The sequence below is a fragment of the Grammomys surdaster genome, unplaced genomic scaffold, assembly GCF_004785775.1.
Source record: "Grammomys surdaster isolate TR1022 unplaced genomic scaffold, NIH_TR_1.0 255, whole genome shotgun sequence".
Taxonomy (NCBI): domain Eukaryota; kingdom Metazoa; phylum Chordata; class Mammalia; order Rodentia; family Muridae; genus Grammomys; species Grammomys surdaster.
In genome coordinates this window covers 9,202,605-9,227,235 of record NW_021604696.1, presented here as the reverse complement: position 1 = coordinate 9,227,235, position 24,631 = coordinate 9,202,605, and the positions used below count along the sequence as shown (strand labels likewise).

Below are 24,631 nucleotides of genomic sequence, written 5' to 3'. Positions count from 1 at the left end.
CTCCTATTCTTCAAGATGTAACTCTAGGGAGTAGGTGGAATAAAAACATTTTCCACATCTGCACAGTGGAATGACCTGCAAATAAATAGAGATATGGGGTTTCTGAGGAGAAACGGCAAACAAGTAGACTGCTGAGAAATGCCAGTACTTCAACTGGTTCATATTTGACTGTAACAAAAAATTTTGCTTTGTAAAATAGTGGCCCAGATCACAATGTCTCTTTCAAAAACGGGATTATATTTATTTAGGGGTTATTTAAAAAAGATTGGAGGTTATTTCTGGCAACATTTTCCTTCAGAGAAATTTTAGCAGCAGGAAGGAAGATCAGGCCAGTATTTGCTCTTGAGTCTGACGGGTGCCTTCCAGGGCTGGCTGTTTTTCATGCAAGCCATAATTAGTTGGCCAGTTCGCTGGATGGGGACTTCACTGTGAAAAGAGAGACAGGGAGGTGTAGACAGAGCTGAGTCCTGCCAGGAACTGCTTCAGGACTAACTACCTGGAAAGTCCAAATGGGAAATCCCTCCTAGTAAAGAAAACCCTATTAAGGATAATAGAATTCTAGTAATTGAGACAGACTAGCTGTCTCCGCCGACTCAGTTAATAACTACTCAATATTCACTTGTAAAGAAGCAAGCTAAGCTCTAACTCCGGGCAGATCCTAACACAATGGGTAGAGAAAAAACCCTAAGCGGGGGGCCTCTAGGACCCTTGTATCACCTGTTGAACGCTACAGCTTACAACTTTAAGAACTAAAGACTCCCAGATTTAACCTTAGGAGATTCTAGAGTCCGTGGAAATGCGCGTGTATACTTAAGGTTTCCATCTTGCCTTGTCAACAAAACTGGTTACTAATTATTCATGAACCACAGAGCCGAAAACAAACTTTCTTACCTTAAGCAGTTAAGGAGAGGCGGGCAGAGGGGAGAGGCTGGCTTTGAATTGAGCCTCTTGGTACCTGTCCCTGCCCCCTGCTTCCCACCCTAAGTGGCTTTTTAGAAAAGTCAAGGGTGCACCCCTCCTCTGCTTGGGGAGGGGGCACACCTCCCACTAAAACAATGCTCTATCATCCAACCCGGGGAGTTCCAGGAGCGCAGAGCTGTCTAAGCACCAAGACCTGGCTTCCAATTCGGCCCTAAGCCAAGTCAGACCCAGGAACCCCCTGACATTAGGGGCCCGGCCAGGCAACCGCACTCTCCAGGAGTCTTGCACTCCCTACGCTTCGGGATGCCTGCGGTGGGGCTCTGAAAGGGCAGCGGACAATCTTCAAAGCTTCCGTCCGGGCACGCAGTATCCCTCTAGTACCCTCTGAGGACCCCCGAATCCCGAGGTTCGGGGTGCTTAGTCCTCTCTCTTGGCGAGCGGCTCCGGGAGCCCACAGTCCGTCTGGCTGCAGCGGTCTTCAGGACCCGATGCCTGGGGCGGCAGGACCCGGAGTGCGCAGGACTCACCTCCCCGCGCCCCAACCCCCGGGTGCCTGCGCTGCGCAGCCTCGCGCGGTGTCGCGCCCGAGCGTCCCTCCCTGCCCCGCGCGTCCCCAGCGGTAGCGAGCAGGTGACCAGAGCCGCGAGCCACGCGCACGTCTACCCACTAGAGATCGCGCGTCCCCAGGCGCGGTGGCCTCTTACCTCCCTGCGGGCCGAAGCGGCCCCGCCAGGCCGGGTCCGACTGGGCCGGGGAGACGCGCCTCCCGCCGCCGCGGGGAGCTGGGGCGGCAGGCGGGCTCGGGGAGCTTCTCCCGGGCGGCGGCGGGAGGCGCTGCTCTCGCCGCTGCCGCCGGGGTCTCGGGGCTCCGCGGCCGCTGCGCGGATCCCTCCGGTCCTGCGGGAAAGCCCGCCGCTCGCGCCGCAAACTCTTGGGCGCGCAGAGCCGGGGACCGCTGCCGCCTCCCCGCCCCGCTGCCGCCTCCTCCTCCCTCTCCTCCCTCTCCTCCTCCTCCCTCTCTCCTTCCTCCTCCTCCTCTTCCTCCTAAGCCTCCAGGCTCGCGCGGCTACCCGCTCCCTCCCGCACCCCCCCCCCCCCCCCACGGTCCAAACCCAGTGTGAGCCGCGCACTCAGCGCGTGCCGCAGGGACGCGGACCCTGCGACCCTCCGGCGACGCTCGGCGACGCAGACACCGGTGCTTCCCCAGGGCCGCTGCTAGACCTGCGGGGCTGCTTGGGGGGAATCGAAGTGGGGGTCTGGCCAATCTGGGCCGGACTGGGCGCGGTGGAAGGGCGAGGTTTGCTTAGCGTGGAACCGGGAAGAGGGGAGGCGAGCTTGACATTGAGGAGCTGTCGGCCGGGGTCCCGCTAAAGTTGTCACTAGGTGGGCAGCAAAGAATCCCGTGCCCCGGGTAAATGGGAATCATCGCCGTGCCCACTGCTACGGTGCTGTTGCGAGGTGGGGGTGTTTGCCAGAACCTAAATGTCTCGTCCCCCTGGCCCACACCGACCTCTAAGGGCAGGCCTATGTGCTTCCGTGACTCAGGTTACTGGGATGGGTGGGTGAGGGGACACCAGGTGAGAAGAGGGGTCCTGGGATGTGAGAGCCAACGCTGTTCCTGGAAGACAGCTGCGGTTGCTAGGGAGGAATACTCCGTGCCTCCTCCGGGGCGAGCTTAGCTGGTCCGGAAAATGGGTCAAGGATCGGCAAGAACTCGCTAAATGTTCCCTTGTAACCCCAGGGCGGCAGGTCGGGGGCTGTGGCCAGGAGGCGCCCTCGGAGCAGCGCCGGGCCTCTCCCTCCCCGCCCCCATTGCCCTCTCTCCTTTTGCACCAGTGCAGGAAATGTTCCACTGACCTACATATTTTTCCAAACATACGTGACCTTTTTTTTTTCCTGTGGGAGGAGACAGGCGAGAATCCAAGAAAAAGAAGCTGTAGAGAGCGGCGCTCACAAGAACACAAGGGAGCCTTTTTACCAAGCTTCTGCAAACCCCTAGCCAAGACAGATGTGCAGACAGTGTCCGGGGAACCAGGGCCTGCTGTTAGACACGCTTAGGGCTTAGGGAGTTCTGAGAGCGAATTGGGTGCTGGGGAGACTGCTAGTCCTGCGGAAGAGCTCAAAGGTTTCACCTAAACCCACACGAACCCTCCAGCGGAGATCAGGGCAGGCAGGCAGGCACCTAACTAGACCAGCCCAAAAAGGGGAGCCTTGTCCCCGGTGCCAGGTGCACAAAGGTCACCTGGTTCATGACACCACTTGAGTTTGATTCCTTGGGCAGAGCTCTGTCTTGGCAGCTCTCCCCGGTCCTTCTAGATCTTATATTCCAGCAAGTGGCCTCAACAAGGAAAGCACCCCCACTGGCTCCCTTTTTCTGTATTTCTCTGCACTTCCTCCCCCCTTCTCTCTTCCTCTCTGTCTCCCCTCTCTCTCCCTCTCTTCCTCTCTGTCTCCCCTCTCTCTCCCTCTCTTCCTCTTCCTCTCTCCTCTCTCTCTCCCTCTCCTTCCCCTTTCTCCTCCCCCGTGTGTGTGTGTGTGTGTGTGTGTGTGTGTGTACGCGCGCGCGTCTGTGTCCAGAAGGGGTCTCCTGAGCTCCTGAGAGGCTTTAGTTCCAAGAGCTACTACCCTCAGTCCTGACTCATGGTGTTCTAGGGCCTGGGCCTGGATTTCTTCTCTCCAGTGCAAACAGAGACGCCTTATTTGGTCGTGCAGCCCTACACACCATCAATTAGATGAAAACATTCACACAGAGGTTCCCCCACCCCAACCCCCAGAGTAAAGTAGGTCATTCTCTTTATTTCCCATTTGTATTATTTTTGTCTAATTCTCCTTTTGAAAAATAAGCAGGCGCACAGAACTCTGAGCATCCTGCAAACCCTGACATCCTCAGGCTCGCTTCTGACTTGAAGGCTTTTGAGGGAAGAGAAGGTTGACTGACCCCTTGTTCGTCTGCAGTTCCCCTTTCCAACTAGAGGAGGGAAGTAGGAAGCTATTTTATTTTCTTTATTTTTCTCTCTGTCCTCAAGTCCTTTTCCTTTAGGCAAACAGGCTTTTACTGTGCCTTAAAACGGTGGCTATGGCTAATAGCTAGTCAAGATGAGATTGTGTATTTCTAACTGGATTTAATGAAGAATTTAGAGCTGCCTCCTTTTCTTCCTTCCTTCCTTCCTTCCTTCCTTCCTTCCTTCCTTCCTTCCTTCCTTCCTTTCTTTTAAAAATTTTCTTTGAAAGAGATTCCAACTCCCTCTGGCAACTTTGAGAACCCATTGGGATATCTTTTAAGAACCTTGACAGGGCCTACTAACACAAGTCTGTAGTGTACCAAGTACTTTCCCTGTCCTGTTCTTATTGGTTGCGAGGAGTCTTCCTTTTTTCTTCCTGTTTATTATGGAGATGGTGTGGATGTGGATGTGATATTTATCCCAAACCTCACCCATGAAGGACTTTGAGTGGAGTGGAGAATGGAGTCCCCAAATAAATCTATTTTCCCTCCCATTGCAAAGAAGAGCCTCCTGCTCTTTCTGCACATTTGATCATAAACTTCCTTCCAGAGCCCTGTGTGGGACATTGAGAGGGTTTGTGTACACAGGAGATTTACAATCGGAGAGACGGATAGACAGAGCTACATAGGGTGAGTTACAGGAGTTCAAAGGAGGAACTCAGAATGGGCGTCCTGGACAAGGTGGCTGAGTGCTAGGACTTTGCATCCACAAGATAGCAAAGCCATGCTAGATTATCATCAGGTACGCATTACTGAAAGTGCGTGGCTTGGATCAAATGCAGCACTTCAAAATTGCATTGCTGGGATGAAAATTCTCACGTGGTCCCAGTCATCAATTCTTTAAAGGAGTTTGCTTTTGCTGATCAAGTCTTTCAATGATTCCCAAGCAACCCTAGATATTTTTCAAGAAATCAAAAGGCATGAAATGGATGTAAATTTTCATTAATTACCAATATTTCAAAATATAAAAAAAAATCATCCAAAGATCCCATTGGGTCTAATTGGATGTCAAATCTATAGCGTATCCTAGTTAGAAATACCAATATAATTAACTTCTCAGCATAGGTATTGGGTGGCTATTGGTGTCTGCTTTCAGTAACAATCAGGAGAGACTATGTGGGCTACTACTGTAATTTCAGCACTAGCCTAGGGCTTGGGACCCATGCTGAGACATACTGCAGCACAGATTTAGAACAAACAGTAAAAAACAAAGAGACGCTTCTGAAAGAATAACACACGTTTCCAGTTAGTCACAGGTGGGAAGGCTCTTGTATATGAATAGCTAGAAGCCTCTTTGTTGGCAATTACCTCAGAACATCAATTTTTCTCCACCTAAAAGAAAAATCGGATATTATACCATGCCTTGCTTGCATAGAATAAATAGCATTTTGCTAGAAAAGAGTCTGAGGCAAACCCTGCAGAAGGAGGATCATTTGAGAGGAAGGAGGAAGAAGCCCTAGAACCTAGGAGTGACAGATGCAGAAGCCAGAATTTATGAACAGCCATGAAGGAAGTAATTGGACACACCAACCCTGTGCTGAAATTACCAAGGTGAGAGTTAGGCACCCTGGTCCTACAACAGCACCATAGAAGAGCAAAGGGTGGATGCACTAGAAGTCCCCTGGGGGCCTCAGAGTCAGCAGGAGACACACACAGAGGCACAGCCAAGCCTAGTGTCATTTAGACTTCACTGAATGCTCCTGCCCAGTTAGATCAACTGTAGAATGGAGGGCAGGACCCAGAGAGGAAGACAGAGCTAGAGGAGTCTGACAGTGACAGAGCTAACACACCTGAGGGGACGGTGCACATGTGTGCTGGTCTCCATTCCCACTCGTGCCAACACTGATCTGAAAAAGGTCTACTGACACTGTAAGAAATGGGCCCTTGAGAAGGATTCTTCTTTACCCTTGAGTCCTATGGGAAAGACCCTTCATGTGTATTTTTTCTAATAATAAAGTCTGAGCCTGGGTTTTATTTATTCTTTAGGAGCATTAAAAGTTGCAGACGTGTACGGACAGTTGTATATACACACACAAAAAGAAGAGAATTAGCATCTTCTCCCTCACTCTACTGTATCAAAATTTCCCACTAGGCCCTCATGTTTATTTACTTAGTGGCCTCAAATTTTTTCTTTTATTATCTCTAAATTACGTGTAAATGTGTGTGTGTGTGTGTGTGTCAGTAGGTACATGTGATTTCAGGTGCTCTCAAGGGCCAGAAGAGGGCATTAGGCCCCCTGAAGCTGGACTTACAGTGTGAGCCACCTGACATGCGTAGGTGCAGGCAATCACAGTAGAGTCTTCTGCAAGGGCAGGGGTGGCTCTTAACTGCTGAGCCCTCTGCAGGTGGTACCCCACATTTCTAACACCTGGTGAGTCCATACTAGGTGCTATAGTCATTTGGCTTCACAGTTGGCACCACTGTACCCTGTTGATGTGCCCAAATGTATAGTCCTTGTGTCACCGTATCAAATGGAATTGTCTCACTATTCTAAAAATAAACACTCAAACAAACAAAACCCCCAAAACAAAGCCTCAACCCTGTGCACCCCTCCTCATGCACTAGGCTTTTTCATTGCTTTTGTGGATTGACTGTTCCCAGAATTCCATGCGGTTGCTACAATACAGTGTGCAAGTCTTTCCAGTCCAGTTCTGTCATCTACTCATCTGCATTTAAGTAAGTTTCATCCCTGTCTTTTCAAGGTTCACTAGCCCCCTTCTTTTTAGCACCAAGTGATGTTCTATTGTCTAGACAGGACGATTGTTTTAGATGAAATCTCAGGAAATAATGTTTGTAGTAATGAAAGGTGACATTTATCTAATATTATGTGTCATGCATTCATATTACCTCAGCTCATCTTTCGGAGGACCCTATAAAAAAGTAATTTATGGTTTCTAGCAGCCGGATAGGGGCTCTGACTCTGAGCGGCTCAAGGTGCTCTCAGGCCCCTCAGCAGGAGATCGAGACAGAGCAAAGCTTCACCTTGACTAGGATGACTGTGTGAGTCTAAGCTCCTCCCACCCAAGCCAACACACACACCTGTCAGATGGTGTTCAGACACGCTCACCTTTCCTTCTGTGTGAAGACTTCATGGCTGATGCAGTGTGATGAAGCACCACAATGTTACCACAAACGTCTCTTCTGCTCTCTCCTTTGTATGCATTGACTATTGATTCTTCAACACATTTGTTTCTTTTGGGCTTGCCTTTTAATTTTTATTTACATGTGTGTGCATGTGCAGGTGTGTCTTTGTGTATGTAGATGACTCTGGAGGCCAGAAGACCATGCCAGATGACCTACAGCCAGAGTTACAGGCAGTTGTGAGCGGCCTTATGTGGGTGCTAGGAACTGTGGAAGAGCACCAAGCGCTTTTAACAGCTGAGCCATCTAGCCAGCCCCAGATCAGTTATGTCTTGTTTTTGTTTTTATGAGATAGGGTCTCATTATGTAGCCCTACGGGCTGGCCTGGAACTTGCTCTATAGACCAGGCTTGCCTTGAACTCACAGAGCTCCACCTGCCTCTGCTTCTGAAGTGCTGAGATTATGGGCATATGTCATCACTTCTGGCTTCTTTACTCCATTTCTAAAGAAGCCATGTTCCAAGTCTTGAAGCAAAACTTTAGGATGAAGAATTGAGGTTGCCAAAAGAATAACACTTGGTCCAGCTGATAATCTTTTGAGGGAAATAAAGTCCATGGGTCAATAGATACATGGCAGGCATGCTGGCATCTCACCAAAGGCACTGTTTGGACTTTGGAAATAGGCTGGAAGGGAGTGTAGGTTTGCAAATACATGTGATCTTCAAACCAATGCCAGGTTTCAGGCTGGGAATGGATGCAAAGTTCTTCTCTTTATAGGGTCCTTGAGTACAGCTCAGAACTTCTCTTGCTTCTAGAATAAGGGACCAGAATAGGACAGTCCAAGGAAGGTGCTTGATTGGGCTGTAACTCACGGACCACGGGTATATCCTTTTTCACTAGCAAGATAGAAATTTTGAGCGCTCTGAGAATCCTTTTAATGCATCCTACACACAGAGTAAGCTAACTGCCACGGCACACACACATGCACACATGCACACACATACACACACAGGCTTATACACATGCACACATACACATGCACACACATGTACACACACATACACACACATAAGGACACATACACATTCACACATGTACACATACACGTGCATGCACACACACATGCAAACACATGTACACACATGCACACATACATATACATACATACACACACACACCTCCACATGCACACATGCACACACACATACACACACAAGGACCCACACATTCACACACACATGCACATATACAAGTGCGCATGCATACACACATACACCTGCACACATACACACACATATACGTACACATACACACAAGGATACATACACAGGCACACACACATGCACACATATAGACACATGCACACACACATATACACACACACTTGGGCAAATGATTTATTTCCCAGTGTGGTTTGCATGTGTGCCTTGTTTTCAGACCTGCTGACTTTGGCGCAGGCTTGTTTGAACAGTTATGTTTCTTCACTGACAGTTGCAGAATCTACCATGCACTTATCCAGGAAGAACACCTAGTGACATGAAATTCATTACACATAGTTCACTTGAAGTGGAGAGCTAATTATAGAAAAATGTTCTCTGAGGAGCTATTTATAGCCCTTCCCCAGTAGGCAGCAGACGACGCATTTCCTGTATGGGCATGCATTATTTGATCAACATGCTTTGTTGAAGATTTTGGTGAGAAAGAAGCTTTTCTCAATGGCTCCAGTTGAGCGCTTGTGTTGGCAGTGAACGTGAGTCCGTGGACTGTTTCTGATGCACCTATGCTGGGCATTTCCAATTTCTTCCTCTCCAGATCCAGAAAGACTCTACAGATGTTTCAAGCAACAAGGCTCAGCTGTGGTTTCTTATTCCTTTCCCTTTTACACTAGTGAGATCCATGTAGCCTGTAGCATCCTGGTCTGGGCTTTATTTAAAGACTTTGCTCTTAGAAATGAAAGGCATCAGCAGACAGTGCTTGCTCTTCTTGACTGGAAACACAGTTTTCCAAGTATGTTCCTTGAGTAATCAGCAGCATCCCCTGGACATGCGTCGTTAGAAAGGTAAATTTCCAAGTCTTGTCGTCCCTGAACCTTGTCTGGGGCAAACGATGTCAATCAGCCTCCCAGGAAGGCTGTGATGCACGTGAGGTTGAGAGTCACTTCTTTATGCAGCTGATTGTTCTGATCTTATGGTTTGAGCTGCTTTAGGAAACTTGTACGAGGCCCCAGTTAATACAGTCACATGTCTTTGCTGAGTCAACTTTTACAACTGCCTTCTGAGGGCAGTTTTTGTTTCGTTTTAGCTAGAGTCTCACTGTGCATACCAGGCTGGCATCAACTCAGAAAAGCACTCGTCTCTGCTTCCTGAGTGCTGGGATTTATGGGGCACACCAGCACACCTGTCCTCCTTTAAAAATATTCCTACAGGGCAGGTATTAGATTGGAGGACCAGAGGGGGTTCAGTTCCTTGTACTCTGAAGATTCTGCTATTATGTTGGCTTATAGACACACAATCGGGAGGCTAATGGTAATTTTAACATGTCACCTCCTCTCAGTCCTCTCTTCCAAGTTTCTCATTCCTTCATTTTCTCCCCTCCTCTTCACATCTGGTCCTTACCTCTTTATTCCTATCACTCACACCCCTCCCTGTGGAAATGAAGTAATGTGGCATGTTATTACTTCTCCAGCCAGCCATCAGGGCATTAGGCCAAGCAAGTGTACATCAGAGCATCTAGACAAGGCCTGGTGTCTTCAGGCTGTAATTTTCCCATGGCCTTAAGATGAGAGAAAATGGTAGAGAGGGATCCCACACAAGGATGGAGATGTAGCCCAGTGGCATAGCTCTTGCAGAACAGGGAACATGGTGTGGTTCTGGGCTTGATCCTGATTATCTTGAAATAGTGTTAAGAGGGTAAGGCGGTGATTAAACACAGTGATGTCAATGACCATGTAAATCAGATTCAGTGGGTCCTGCCTGAACTCACAGGAGCTGGTAGTCGAAAAGAAGTCATTTGGGTTATTACGCCAAGAAAGAGACACCTGTATCTAAAGCCATACAACAATACCAGTATAGTGTGTGGGCGGCTGGTGGGAGTAAGACGTTAGTTAAGGAATTATAATGTGAGTTCAGACATAAATATTCACATATATAGTCAATTGATGTTGACCCTGGCTTTTCAATGAGAAAATTATTATTTCTTTTTAACAAATGATGCTGGGACAACTGTACGTGAACACACAGAAGGATTATTTACTAACTATTTAATAACGCAGCATGGATTGCATGCATTCCTGTAGCCATTAAAACTAAGAAATGTGAAAAAAAAGCACTCAGTAAATGCATCTCTAAGACCTTGCATTTGGCAAAGGATTTTTAGTTATAACACGCCCCCCATCCCATAAACAACAACAACCACAAAACTAAACCTCTTCAGATATGAAGCCTGTGAAAACACTATCATCACAAAATGTAGAAAGGCAGAACACAGAATGGGAGAGACGATTTTCACCCGATAGTGGACAATTGCCCTTAGTCATAGAGTCCCTGATCCCCAGCAGATGGCAGGGTCCCTGGACCTTACATCATCAAACCTTACGTTCACTCTGGGTTTTCCCAGATGTACTTACAATAAAGCTTAAAGGTTATATTAAGTACAATAGGAAACTAATAAAAATTGATAATAAAATGGGTAGTATTAAAAGAATTACTATAAGACAACATTATCTTAAATTTATGGATTATTTATTTCTGGGAATTTTTATTTAGTGTTTTCAGGCCAGTTGACCAATGGGAACCAAAAATATAGAAAGCAAAGCAATGGATGGCTAAGGCGGCGGGAGGTGGGGGTTATTGTATCTGGAACATAAAAGAACTATAGCTAAGGGATAAAGGACATATGATCCACTTAACATGAGTGAAGGGCCTGAATGGACTTTTCCCCCAAAGAGATGTACGCTGGACCTGTAAACTCGTAATAAGTCATTCGATATCACAAGTCATTAAGGATATGCAAATTAAAACCACAATGAGATTTCATTTCATATTCATCAGGTTGACTATGGTGTTACTTTTCTGTAGCTGTGACAAACACGAGAGGGAAGACATGTTTGATTTGGCTCCAGTTTCATGGTTGCTTGGATCCATTGCTTTGGGCTTGAGGTAAAGCTTGGTGGTAGGAGTTTGTGGTAGCTGCTCACCTCTGAACTTCCAGGAAGGAGAAGGGGATGGAGGGAGAGATGGGGGAGAAGAGAGAGAGAGAGAGAGAGAGAGAGAGAGAGAGAGAGAGAGAGACTCAGAGAGACAGAGACAGGAAGGCAAGATAGAAAGAGACAGGGGGACAGAGACAGAGAGACAGAGAGACACAGAGGCAGAAAGATAGAGACAGAGAGAGACAAAGACAGAAAGAGACAGAGACAGAGAGAGACAGAGACAGAGAAAGACAGAGACAGAGAAAGACAGGGAGACAGAGACAGACATAGACAGAGGCAGAGAGACAGAGATAGAAAGAGACAGAGATAAAGAGAGGAAGAGACAGAGATAGAGAGAGGAAGAGACAGAGATAGAGAGAGAGAGAGGAAGAGACAGAGACAGAAAGAGACAGAAAGGAACAAGTTATGTTTCCATAGTATGCCACGAGTGACCTACACCTACTTCCTCCAACTGAGTCTCATTTTCTACTTAGCACCACCTCCTGATAGACTGATAATCACCACCAAAGGGCTAACCCACTGATGACATCGCCCCAGGATCCACTCACCCCTTCAGTGCCTGGTTCCATCAGTCAGGAACCAGGCCTTCAATACACGAGCCTCTTGGAGAACACTCCAAACCACAACAGCTATAATTTAGAAAAGAAACAAAATGCAAATAACATATACTGCCAAAAGTGTAGAAACCAGAACCTTCATATGCTGCTGGTGGGAATGGAAGAAGGTGCTGTCACTTCTGAAAACAATTGGGCAGTTCTCTCAAAAGATACACATAGAGTTGCCACAGAACCTGTTGGTTCAGTGTGTAAGGATACACCTATGAGAACTGAAGGAGTGTGTACACAGATGCTCACAGTGGTGTTACATAGAATTCCAACCTGGAAACAACTAGTGTATCAACTGAATGGAAAACCAAAATGTGGCATTACTTACATGATGGAATATTATTTGGCCATAATAGGAGTAGCATCCTGAGACTAATGTTCTGGGTGAAAGAAGGCAGTCCAAAGGACCAAGATGTCTATTTATGTAAAGGGCCAGCACAGGTAAAGATAGAAGCAGAGTGAATTTCTTCTGGGGATATGACGGCTTGGCATTTGATGGATAAAGGGTATAATATCTGAAATTGATGCTGGTCAAGGTTGTATAACTCTGAAGTTACAGGGAAAACCAATCGGAGTATACTTTAAATGAGTAATTATATGGTAAGTGAATTACATTTGAACCAATCGGAGTATACTTTAAATGAGTAATTATATGGTAAGTGAATTACATTTGAATGTAATTATCAAAAAAAAAAAACAGAAAAAACAGAGCAGTTCACTTGTCCAGTTCTTTCTAGTTAAAGGTATGTCTTGTTGTGCTTCCTGTAGATAAGGCTGACCTCGGACCCTGCTCCCCTAAGACAGCCCTTTCTTTGGCCATTGCTTCCCACCACATCAGTGAGTAGGCTTCTAGGAACCTACCCTCAGCCCATTGCTCTGGTCTTCCTCTCTTGGAAGAATCCATTACCACGATTCTCTTCTGAAACCTGTCTCTCCAGACTATACCTCTGTCCCTGACACCTTCTCTTAGCTCTGTGCCCACTCTCCCAACAACCTGCCATTTCCGTTTAGATGTCTCCACCATAGCCTTTGCCACACCGACCTGATCTATCCTTTTCTCCTTTCTGCCCCATCTTAACCTGATCTTCCTACAGTGACATGTACACTCCCAACTCTACATTTTTAGTATGTGCTTTTCTTTCCTTTCCAATCTGATGAAGTTTCCTGTATCTCAAGATCTTGATCATGCACTCTAACTCCCAAGAAGTTGTCTTTGAGTTCTTCTGCCAGACGTGCATTCTCCTTCTATGGTGTTGCTTTCCTGTAGGCACGTATATGTATAACTATCTCTATTTCTTATGACCAAAGGCCTAGAAGTTGACATTTCAGATAAGGCTTTAGTATTGCTACTACTAATTGTTAGTGTGTGTGTGTTTATATATACCACATGAATGCAGTACCTGAAGAGGCCAGAAGAGGGCATTACATTTCCTGGAGCTGGAGTTATAGATGGTTGTGAACTATACCATATGCGTGTTGGGAACCAAACATGTAGTCTCTGCAAGAACATTAAGCACACTTAATGCTGAGCCATCAAAAATATTGTTTTTTGATGTAGAAACAAACTAAAATCTGCTCCCAGGAGATGCCTTAAGTACCCTCTAGCTACTTTTATCTATTAATCTGGTCAGTTCCTACCGCCTCACAAGCCCCGTTTTGCATAATGTATGAGTTGGGAGCTGCCTATAGCCTTCAGAGCTCATTGTCTGACTGTCAAAGAAAACTTCCTGTGTCCTGACCTGGGCAGAGAGGGAGTGATATTTACCACACAGATTGATCTGAGCCTATTATATCTTATGCTCAAATGTTAGATCTTGTGAGCTGTAGGCTGTGAAGCCTGTCTAAAACTCACTGCACACTCTTCCTGTTTGGCTACTGAGGAAGTAGAGGCCCAGACCAATAGACATGTTTTCCCAATGTCCTCCCCATCCTTGGCGTGGACAGTGAGCTTAGAAAGTGAGCTATAGGTGATGTACAGTGTACTCATCCTTCCAAGTTCCTGCTTGGTTTCTTCAGTGGTAACTTCCCTCTTTCCTTTCTTCCTCCCGAGCCCCTAGATTTGGAGGTCTTGGTGACTCAGTCCATCTGCTCCTCCTAGCCTGTGATGCTAGCCCCTGTCCCTCTTGACTGTTGACATGCCAGCCCAGCCCTTGTGTGGTTGGTTCAGACTTGGTCCTGCTGGGGTTTTGACAGAGGCAAACATTTTAGAAATTCTGTAGACAGCCAATAAAGGAGTAGAGAAACTCCTGAAGAAGTGCTCAAATCCTGCTTTCATTCTTGAGCAAAGAAAGGCAAGATGGAGTGGGGGTGGGACACAGCAGGTTGAGAGGTCATTTGGGGACTGTCATGTGGAATCTAAAGGCCATTACTAACGCTGGATATCTTACTCCATAGAGACATTGCTTGTTCAGCAGAACTATCGTATCTGCTGCTGACCCTTGATTCCATGCTGGCCTGTGTTATGTACTCCCTTTCCTACCAGAGGAGAAGATATGATAAAACCTTATCAGTAGTCAAGGAATCCTATTGACCTCTTGAGAAACTACTGTTACCTTAAGTAAACCAATATGCTAATCGGAGATCCAGCATTCAGTTGTGGGAACTAGACTCGTGCCTGCTGATCCAGCAAAACCATAGGAACTTCAGAAGCCCCCTGAAGAAGATGCAGAGGGTGGGAAGAAGGTTAACTTTGCAGGGTGATCCAGGATGGGGCAGTCGATTTTATCTGAGGCAAGTGTAGTTGAAGGTCTTCTCTGTTTGGAAACCCATCCCGCAGAGCCTTTTTCATGCCTTTGTTACACACAGAATTCCCAAACAACTTTCCCTCATAGCTGCATGTGTAGCCTTGCAAGGGAAGACCAGGGAGAGCTAGTCCACCGTATTTGAGGAGAAACGGCACATGGAGTGGTTCAGTGGCATTTCTTCACTACATCTCGGGTAGCTGAGAGGGTGGGCGCAAGCTATCTGCAGCGTGCTAGGAGAATAGAGAGAGAATGTGGGCAAGGCAGCCTTTTAGAACAAACTTTGAGCTGGGGACACAGTTCAGGGGGTAAGAGTGCTTGCTGCACATGCACGAAGACTTAGTTCAAATCCCAGCACCCATGTTAAAAGCTGGGTCTGGCCGGGCCCATGCCTGTAACCCCAGCACTGTGCACACAGAGTATGCAGCAGGGTCATTGGGGCTTTCTGGCTGCTAGCCTAGTCCCAAGTTCCCAGAGAGACTGTGCACAAGTGCCCACACCCCCGCCCACCCCACCCCGACCACTCCGAGAGAGAGAGAGAGAGAGAGAGAGAGAGAGAGAGAGAGAGAGAGAGAGAGAAACTTTGACTTAAAGCTTGGCTCACACACTCATGCCTCCTACTCCCAACAGTTTATTCCAGAAGGTTTAAGTAGCCCCCGGAAAGTAGTAGCTATCATCTTCAATGGCAGGGCCTGACTCCCACTACGCTTCTGAAAAAGGAAGCTGTGTTTCTAGCTGAGCAGAGGACCCGCATGAACGACCTGCAAGGCGTGGGAGCCGAGAGCCTGGGCTCTCTGGGACTTTTTTACATCTTTGTCTGCAATTAGCCCTTCAAGCTTCCTGCACACATGAATGTCTTCCTTCCTCATCAATGGGCCGGTTGTTCTCACCCCTATGGGAGGAAAAATTGCCCCCCCAAAAATGTGTGTAATGGGTTTTTTTTTTTTTTGATACTTGAAAACATTGCAGTGATTTTCTGCTTCCAAAACAGACATGTTGATAACTTTTCCATATGGTAGTTTTCTGTGATGATTGTTAGTGGCTTGGAAATTTTTAATATTAAATTCCTAGCAGTAAGCAGAATTGTATCCAGTTTTAAATGCATAAGAGCAATTCAGTTTTCAGAGGCATCATTACTTATTCATATGGTAAGAGTATCTGTAGCCAGGACTGTGGTTGGAGTGTTTGTGTCTCCTGAAATTCTTCTTCTTTTTTTTTTAAATCCTTTCTTTTTATTAAGATGTAATGGCCAAAGCTGGGCATGGTGGTGGTGTATGTGGGGGCAGAAGCAGGAGGATCATGCTTTTAAGACCAGCCTGAGCTGTCCCACAAAACTAAAGCACCAAGTAAGACATGTGCAGTAACTATACACATGACTACCGTACAACGTGAGATTTGAATTTATCTTCAAGTCCTTATTTGCTGGCCAGGTCTTTTGAGGGTGATTTGGTCTGGGTAGTGGAGCTTATGTGAGAAGCCATAAGGCAACTGTAGATACGTCTTAAGGAGAGAAGCCATGTCCTTTGTACCCCATGAAGCCACAAAGGGAGGAAGCTGTGCACAAACTCGGAAGTGAGCCCTCATTGGAAACAGATTCTGGACTTCCGGCCTCCAGTACTGCGAGAGTAACTTTCTGTTGTTTATAAGCCAGATGGCATATGGCTTTTTGTTATAGCAGCTGGAAAAAGACCCAGAAGCCCCCAGTGCTGCTGCTGTCTCTCTTCCACCCTTATGGCTTGAGGCTCACGGGAGGCTTGGGGTGTATGCCCACCAGTGCCCCAAGAGGCATCCTGCTTGTGGTTCAGTCTCAGGCTTTGCATTTCCCCAAGTTGCCTTTTCCAAATCCAATAACATTCTGTGCGTCAGCGTTGCCAGGGCAGATGCAGCCAGGCCCAGGATAGAAACCTTTCTTCCACGCAGAAATGACTCTCAGGCAAGCAGGCCTGCTTCTCTGCCCGACAACAGGCTGTCTCACACAACTGAACATTTCAAAATGCCTTTTCCTAAAAATACCAAAGACACTTGCAAAACCCACTTCGTATCACTTCTCTTTGCCCCGGTGGGTGGTATTTGCAGTAGCAGAAATCACATTTATGCACGAAGCAGAAATGGAGACGACGACGATTCCTAAGAACGGCATGAAGCTCCTGGAGTTTGCCCAAATGTGCGAGATGTCTGACATGGAGGCGCATCGCAGCCAGAAGAGTTCCAGGACGTCCCTGTTGAAACCGTGAATTCTCGTCGGTGAATTTACCAAGGTCAAACCTGTATTACCTCAGTGCCTCCTGTGAAAAGCAATGGAAGAGAGCCTGTGGGTGATCTGTTTCTACATACCTTCTACCTCAGCGACGTCTTTCTGGCTTGCCTCTAAATGAATTAATTCTTTCTGATTTGGGGAGGTCATATGAGTTAATGTTTATCGTTGCTGTGGCCAAATGTCTGACAGAAGCAGCTGAAGAACTTATTTTGTTCATGGTTTTAGAGGACTCGGCCCATCATGGGGGATGGGGGGGGATAAAGGGGGGGAGCAGGGGAACGGGGCAGGGCTTAGTGGAGCAGCTCTGTTCTTACCAGAAAACAAGCAAACAGGGAGTATCTGGGTTCAACTGGATTTCTTTTTTGCCTTTTTTAAACTCTGTCTGGGCTCCCACCTTGTTCGGGTTTGTCCCACCCACATCCAGAAATGAGTCTTTCCCCTGTGGTAAATTCGTTCTTCACAGACACTCAGAGCTGCGCCTCGCCAAGCTCCTAGGTAATGCCGAAGTTGAGTAAGGTAACAGTGACGGTTAGCCACCACAAGAGCTCCGTGAAGTGTTAGTTCTATTTATTTGCAATGGATGTGTGATAGCCCATAATATACTAACCCAGATGCTAAGTAAAGAGTCACTTTGTAAGAGTCACTTCATAGAAACCTTCCTACACTGTTTCTCTGGGAAAGAGCTTTTGTGGGGTGCCAAGGGCATTTACCCAACCTCACCACAGCCATACAGACTGTGCAGGGGGCTGGGCGTTCTGTTGTGCAGAACAGAATCTACTGTCACTGCTGAGACAGAGATTTCTGAAGAATGGGCAGCACCTTCAGAGTCACTGGGAATGGTGAGAAAAGGCACAGTGATAAGCTCACAGGAGTGATGTCCAAAGTTATACTGTGGTCACTCTGCCAACAGAACTGCCATCTTGCTTCTGTGTGGGACTGTGTGGCCTTTGACCACACTGATGGTACATTGCCTGGGCTGTGTGCCTTTTCTCCATGTCGTTCAGCTGAGAATCCTGGTCACGGGTGATTGGGTCTGATCTGTCTTCTCCAGTCTTGCCCTGAACCCTACTTGCTAAGTCCCTGCAAAGTGTAAGCTTGGATTTCCCAGCTCATTCCATTTAAAGAGAAACTTTAGGATAAAAGGGAAATGGAGGTCAGAGGTCCACCCCTAGCAGCTACCATGTATGGAACAGACTCGGGACAACCCAGGTCACAGGGATGGTGGAAGGGAGTGAAGGAACTACATGTTCTGGGAACATGAAGTCCATCTTTTATTTGTGATGATTTGAATGAGAATAGCTTCTGTGGGCTCATACATTTGAACGTTTGTTCCCCAGTTAGTGAAACTGTTTAGGAAGGATTAGAATGTGAGGCCTTGTTGGACGGGGTGTGGCCTTGTTGGAGGAGGTGTTGCCTTATTGGAGAAGGTGTGGCCTTATTGGGGGAGGTGTGGCCTTGTTGGAGGGGGTGTGGCCTTGTTGGAAGGGGTGTGGTCTTGTTGGAGGAGGTGTTGCCTTGTTGAGGGAGGTGTGGCGTTGTTGAAGGAAGTGTGATCTTGTTGGGGAAGGTTTGTCACACTGAAGTTTCAAAAGCCCTTGCCAAGTTCAATCTCATCCTACACCTGCTGTCTGTGGATCATGAAGCAAAGCTCTCAGCTACTGCTCCAGCACCATGTCTATCTGCTTCTTACTGTGATGATCATGGACTAACACGCTAAAACTGTAAACAACCCCCCCCCCAGTTAAATATCTTTTTTATGAGAGCTGCCTTGGTCATGGTGTCTTTTCACAGCAATAGAAGAGTAACTAAGATAGAAATGTGTAGAGTTGGAGGTCAGAGAAATTCAAGGACTTCTGTGGAACTGCACAGAAGCTACATAGCCCAAACTGGTCATGTGACCATAAAACATGCGGTTCTTTCCCCACACCTCATTCCATTGACACAACGGGGTCATGAGAGATAACTCAGCAATTAACAGCAGTTGAGCACCCTTACTGCACCATCTTGAGGTCCCCAGTTTAAATAGCAGCATTCCAGTCCAGTGGCTCACAATGCATGTAATTCTAGCCCCTAGGTATCTGACTCCTGCTGGCCTCTAAGAGCGCTAGCACACACATATGTGTACACACACACACACACACACACAATTTAATTTCAAGATACAGACAACAATAGAATCAGCTGGGAGGTTCAGTACTGAATGATGGATGTGGTTTAAAACTCACGCTGCGTGGCCGAGCAGTCCTGGGAACCGTGGTTGCGGAGGAGAGAGGGAGCCCTGAGGACAGCTGGGACAGGGAGGGAGAGCGGGGAGCCAGCGTGCCCGGTGGCCGCAGCTGAGTCTCCGGGGCAGCCCGTGAGGGCTCACCGCTGCTGCTAGGGAGCACAGGGAGAGAGCCCCGGGGATAGAGCAGGGAGCAACGGGAGGGCAGGGTGAGGCTTTCCCTGGCCTGAGTTTCCCACTTACACAAAGAGAGTCTAGAGAGTCGAAGATATGGAAGCTTTATTGTCATGGTAGTTGTATCTGGATGGCGTGCTCTCCCACAAAATGCCAGGAGGGGCTTCCTTATATTGGAAAGGGGAGGGGCTTGGGAGATGAAAATTTAGATATCCACGCCCTGGCCTTTAGGTAATTCATTAATATGTAAATCTTGAGGCAGAGACCTGTTAGCCATGCCCTCTACCTGTGCCTTTCGTGACCCACTATATGGGTGAAATGGAGACTGCGTATTAGGTCTCTGGGTTCTGGGGGGTGGCCAAACACCCCAGGATTTCTACAGCCCCACAGATGGATATGATTGTGGGTGTATATGTGTATATGTATATGTGTATATGTGTATGTGCATGTGTATGTGCATATGTGTATATATGTATGTGCGTGTATGTGTGAATGTGTGTATGTGTGTATGTGTATATGTGTGTATATGTATGTATGTATTGTGTATGTGTGAATGTGTGTATGGGTATGTGTGTAAATATGTGTATGTGTGAATGTATAAGCATGTGAAAGAGCTCATGTAGATTTAGTTAATTTTGCATAAACACATGGTAATTCATGTGCAGTACATGGCAAGAGGATACTACATTTTGTTAAAAAATAACTGCTATTATTATTGCTATTGTGCGTATGTTATTTGTATGTGTGTGTATGTATGTGTGTGTCTGTATGTGTGTACATATGTGCCATGGTGTTGCTAGGGAGATCTTTGTGAAGCTGGTTCTTTCTTTCTACCATTATGTAGGTTCCAGGGATCAAACTCAGGTGGCCAGGCTTGTGCTGCAAGCCCCTTTACCAGCTGAGCCATCTCATTGGCCCTAAATATTGTGTTTTCAATTGAGACCTTCCAAACTGGCAACTTTGCCTGTCACTATCCTACTGTTTGCCTTAGCGAAGCAGGGGCCACAGGAGTGTGCACACGTTTTATGCCCCCTGCAGGGAGAAGGAGCTGGTTTCCATCACTTTTACCAAGTGTCTTTCAAGCTCTGAGAGACGGCACTAAGATCTCTCTGCTCAGTATCCCATACCTGTTTATGTCTGCGACATGGATGGATTCAAACCAGATCACCTTGGTGGGAGGAAGGAATGCTCATACAAACGGTGGACTGCACAAATCTGTGCCCTGCACGCCACTCCCATTAACCAAGAGTTCACTTCTTCTCAAGCCTAAGCAGAATGGCCCTCTTTAATCTCTGTAACCTGTGGTGGACTGTCCTGTACCTCTGCCCTCCCCATATTCCCTGCAGGGAATCCTCACCAGCTTTGCCCCCGTGTGTGTGTGTGTGTGTGTGTGTGTGTGTGTGTGTGACCTTGTGTGGCCAGGAACTGAGCTGTAATGGTACCAGGATCTGCCCACCTCCCTCAGTGAGGTTGGGAGGGTGGAAAGGAGTTATGTTCAAGCCTTGGGCTCAGTGTGAAATGTTTCCTGGTCGCTGGGCACAATCTCCCAAATGTCTCCACCTCAAGCCTGGGACACATTGTTTTCTTCCAGGCTTCAGGGGAATCATTGCCGGCTGTGACTCACAGAAGACTCTCATTGCCTGGGTATGAGGCAAGCTAGAAGTGTTGTCAGAGGAACTATATGTGTTGTAGTTGTAGGGAGCCTGAAAGATCAGGTTCTGTGAAGAGGCGGGGCAGGATACAGTGAAGCACTTAAAGCACTGCATGTTCTATGGCAGGCTCTGAAGCCAAAGAGAGCAGCATCCACTGGGTTGGTTTTCCAGGGCTGCAAGGATAATGACCACAAACTGGATGGCTCACAGCTATGAAAATCTAGTCTCTTGCAGTTCTGGGAGCTAGTAGCTCCCAATCCTGGTGTCGATGGGAAATAGCTAATGAAATACTAGCAGATTTGGACATTGGGCATAGATACTGTCCTTATCTGCAGCAGCAGCAGCAGCAGCAGCATCCAGCAACAGCAGTCTATAAACTTGAGGGCTAGAACTGCAGGGCTCTAATTACTGCCTGGTGGGTCATGAACCATGTGTGACCTTGGTATGACATCCTGGAGGGTCATGGATCGATGACTATCGATGTCATGTCTGATACTAATGTGGCATCTGGAGCTCTGATTCCAAGATTAATATAAAACAGGAGGCTTTCTGTTAAAGATCAAAGATGGGTACTTCCTCCTCCTATAAAAATCAATGCGAAGGAGGCCTGTCAATCACTTTGGCAGGGCAGGTCCCTCAGGAAAAGCTGCTTACAACTGAGAATTTGGAGGTAGCATGAAGTCTGCCTAAATACAGACCAGCAAGGTGATGCCTACAGCCACAGTCCTCTCTGGCTCCTTGAGAGGGTACAATAAACTCCATGCTGTCTTGTGTGTCTTACTTGAAGTCTCTTGACGATGAGCACAAGGACCAGGAAGCTGAAGGGGATGGAGAAGGCGATCCCAGAGACACTGGCATTCACGATGTTTTTTTTTCTAATTGGAAATTGGTGTCTCTGGAAATCTCTGGCATTCTTTTGGCTTGTAGATACATCTTCCCATCTCTGCCTCTGTGGCATAGGCCCCTCTCTCTGGCAGGACCTCTGTGCCCATCTTCCTCTCCTTTCTCTCAAAAGCAAACCAGTCCCAGAACTGGAGAGATGGCTCAGCAGTGAAGAACACTGGCCACACTCTTACAGAGGACCCAGGTTTGCCTGCTAGCGCCCACATAGCGGCTTACAACTGCTTGTGACTTCAGTTCCAGAGGATCTGATGCCTCCTCAGGGCTTCCACAGGCACCAGGCATGCACATGGAGCACAGACATGTCCTGTACAGGCAGAACAAACACACATACACATAAAATCGAAACAGATCTTAAGAAATAAAAAGGACACCAGTGTTCCTTGAAGAAATAAAAAGGACACCAATGTTCCCTGAGGACCCCAACCTAGAAGGAGCTCAGTCAGAGTGTATCTGAAAACACCCTGTTTCCAAACAAGGTCACCCTCTGTGGTCCTGGGATTAGGACTTAAGTCTCTGTGTTTCTAGGGGGTAAACTCATCTCAGAAATGATGAAGTTAGTCCTTTAGTTAAGATACTAGTGGGTGGCAAATTCAAATGTTGAAAATCGTGGTGGAAATTTTGAATAAATAAAAGAAAATGAAAAACTATCCCGAGAGTCTACATTAAGTTCAGGTATGAGTGAGGAGACTGAAGTAATTGAAAAATGATAAATTCTGTTTTGTGACCTCTGACCCATATGTAAATCTCCCCTCCTGAAGCTTGACATCCACAACACCATACTTGTTCACCCAGGGAAGTAAATACAGTCTTGTGAAAAAAAAATACCTTGCTAGCAAAACCGTCCTTCTTACTTGACCTTGAATAGAAAGCAAAACAACAGCCAGTAATCTGTCACTGACATTGGTGGATACTGGGTCTTTCGCCTAGAGTTATTTACTGCACTGAACAAAGCCTCCCCCTCCCATTCTTGGGTTGGCTACTCAGCTTCCTCAAGATGAATGGATTTTAAAGCACAGCAGACTAACACACAAACCGTTTTTTCAGTTTAAGTAATTTATTTTATGATTTCCCCTTAGGGAACTAATTTTTAATTTCTTTCTCTTTTTGTTTTGTTTTTTCAATACAAGATTATCCATGTAGCCCTGGCTGTCCTGGAACTTACTCTGTAGACCAGGCTGGCCTACAGAAATCCACCTGACTCTGGTTCCTAAGTATTGTGGTTAGAGGAGTGTGTCACCACTGCCTGGCTAATTTCTTATTTTTTCTTCAATAGAGATTCTTGTTTCTGGTTTCATATCTTTTTATTTGAAAGAGGGAGCTGAAGCACTCTGTTTATACAAATAAACAGCATTCTTTCCTTAAAAATATTTTTTTTAAAAAAATTAAGTGTGTGTATGTGTAAATGCGTGTGTGTACACTCTCATCCACATGTGAGCATAGTGACCTCAGAGGCCAAAAGGGGACAGTGGATGCCTGGAGCTGGAGTTACAGACAATTTCAAGGCACTTGGCATGAGTCCTGGGAAATGAACTTGGAACCTCTAGAAAAGAAGCAAGTGCTCTTAACTGCTGAGAACATTTCCAGCTGAAGATGACCTCCTCCTCTTCCTTCTCTTCCTCCTCTTCCTCCTCTTCCTCCTCTTCCTCCTCCTCCTCCTCCACTTCTTCCTCCTCTTCTTCCTCATCCTGCTTCTCCTCCTCCTCCTCCTTCTCCTTCTTCACGTTTAAAAAGAGGACTATCAAACAAGAAGATCCATTCTGAAACCAGTGGTGAGACTCAATAGGATAGACTGCAGGCTGGCTAAAGGGAACAAGAGAGGGTAAAAATGAGCCAGGCTTTGGGTTCACGGAAAGGAGACGTTTCATTGATGCTGAATGGATAAACGGACAATAATGGGAGACCAAGGTTGCCCTGCTAGAAGTGAAGGTAGCAAGAGAAACTGGCTGGAGCAGGAGTAGAAGATCTGAGCTTATGGTTGAGATATCTATCTTAAGTCCCCAGAAAAAAAAGCCCACAGAGGTGGACAAACAATGTGGTGGCAAGAGTAAAGTCTTGCGACACCAGTCCAGGAGGTGTCTTCATGGATGAGATTTGAGCTCATGGGAGGTGAAGAGGAGAGAGACTTCACACAGGACAAAAGATGGCTGATACAGAGCCCTGAGCACTGTCTTTATTTAGGGAGGTTGTGTATGATGGTTTGAACGTGTGTAAACCCTAGGATTCATCTATGGGAACTCAGTGTGAACGCGTTAGGGAGTCAGGCTTTGAGAAGGTGGACAGGTCACGAAAGTGGAACCATTACAAGCCTCATTACCAGCTTAATCCAGAGCAGTAGCAAGCTCTTGGTCATGTGACCCAGAGCAGGATCATGTGACCCAGAGCAGGGTCTGTACCAGAACCTGAGCATGCTGGCACCTGGCCTCAGGCTTCTACCTCTAGAGTTGAGAAAGGTGTTTCTCCCATTTACAGTCTACCCAGTCTATTTTAACTTGTTACACCAGCCTGCCTTAGTCTGTTTTCTGGTGCTATCACACATTACCACAAACAAGGTAATTTATGAACAATATTCATTTGTCTCCTGGTATATATAAGCTCAAGGGATCATATATATTATGGGTTGTTTTGCTGGGTCAGAAGTTTGACATTGCAGAAGTGACAGAGGAGATTGGGGGCAGTGGGGGAGGAGAGAAAAGCAGAATCCTCTTGTCCTACCCATCTCCCAGTACTGTTAAATTAACAATTAAAGTTCAACATTGTGACTTACAGGGTACAATTAAACCCTTGCGCAGTTCAATGTACTAAGGCACTGGGTGACAAGGGCCAGAAGAGAAGCAGGAGATGACACAGAATAAAGTATTGGTCTTGT

At 46.8% G+C, this 24,631-nt stretch overlaps 1 protein-coding gene across 1 annotated transcript in view; it reads right to left on the bottom strand.

Moving 5' to 3' along the window:
* The window catches only part of Npas2 (neuronal PAS domain protein 2), a 177,736-nt gene extending 176,072 nt beyond the window's left edge, over nucleotides 1–1,664 (bottom strand). Inside the window, exon 1 of the mRNA XM_028775394.1 lies at nucleotides 1,626–1,664. The gene's annotated coding sequence lies outside the window, so the exon portion shown is untranslated. The remainder of the gene's footprint in view (nucleotides 1–1,625) is intronic.
* Between the last annotated feature and the right edge of the window lie 22,967 nt (nucleotides 1,665–24,631).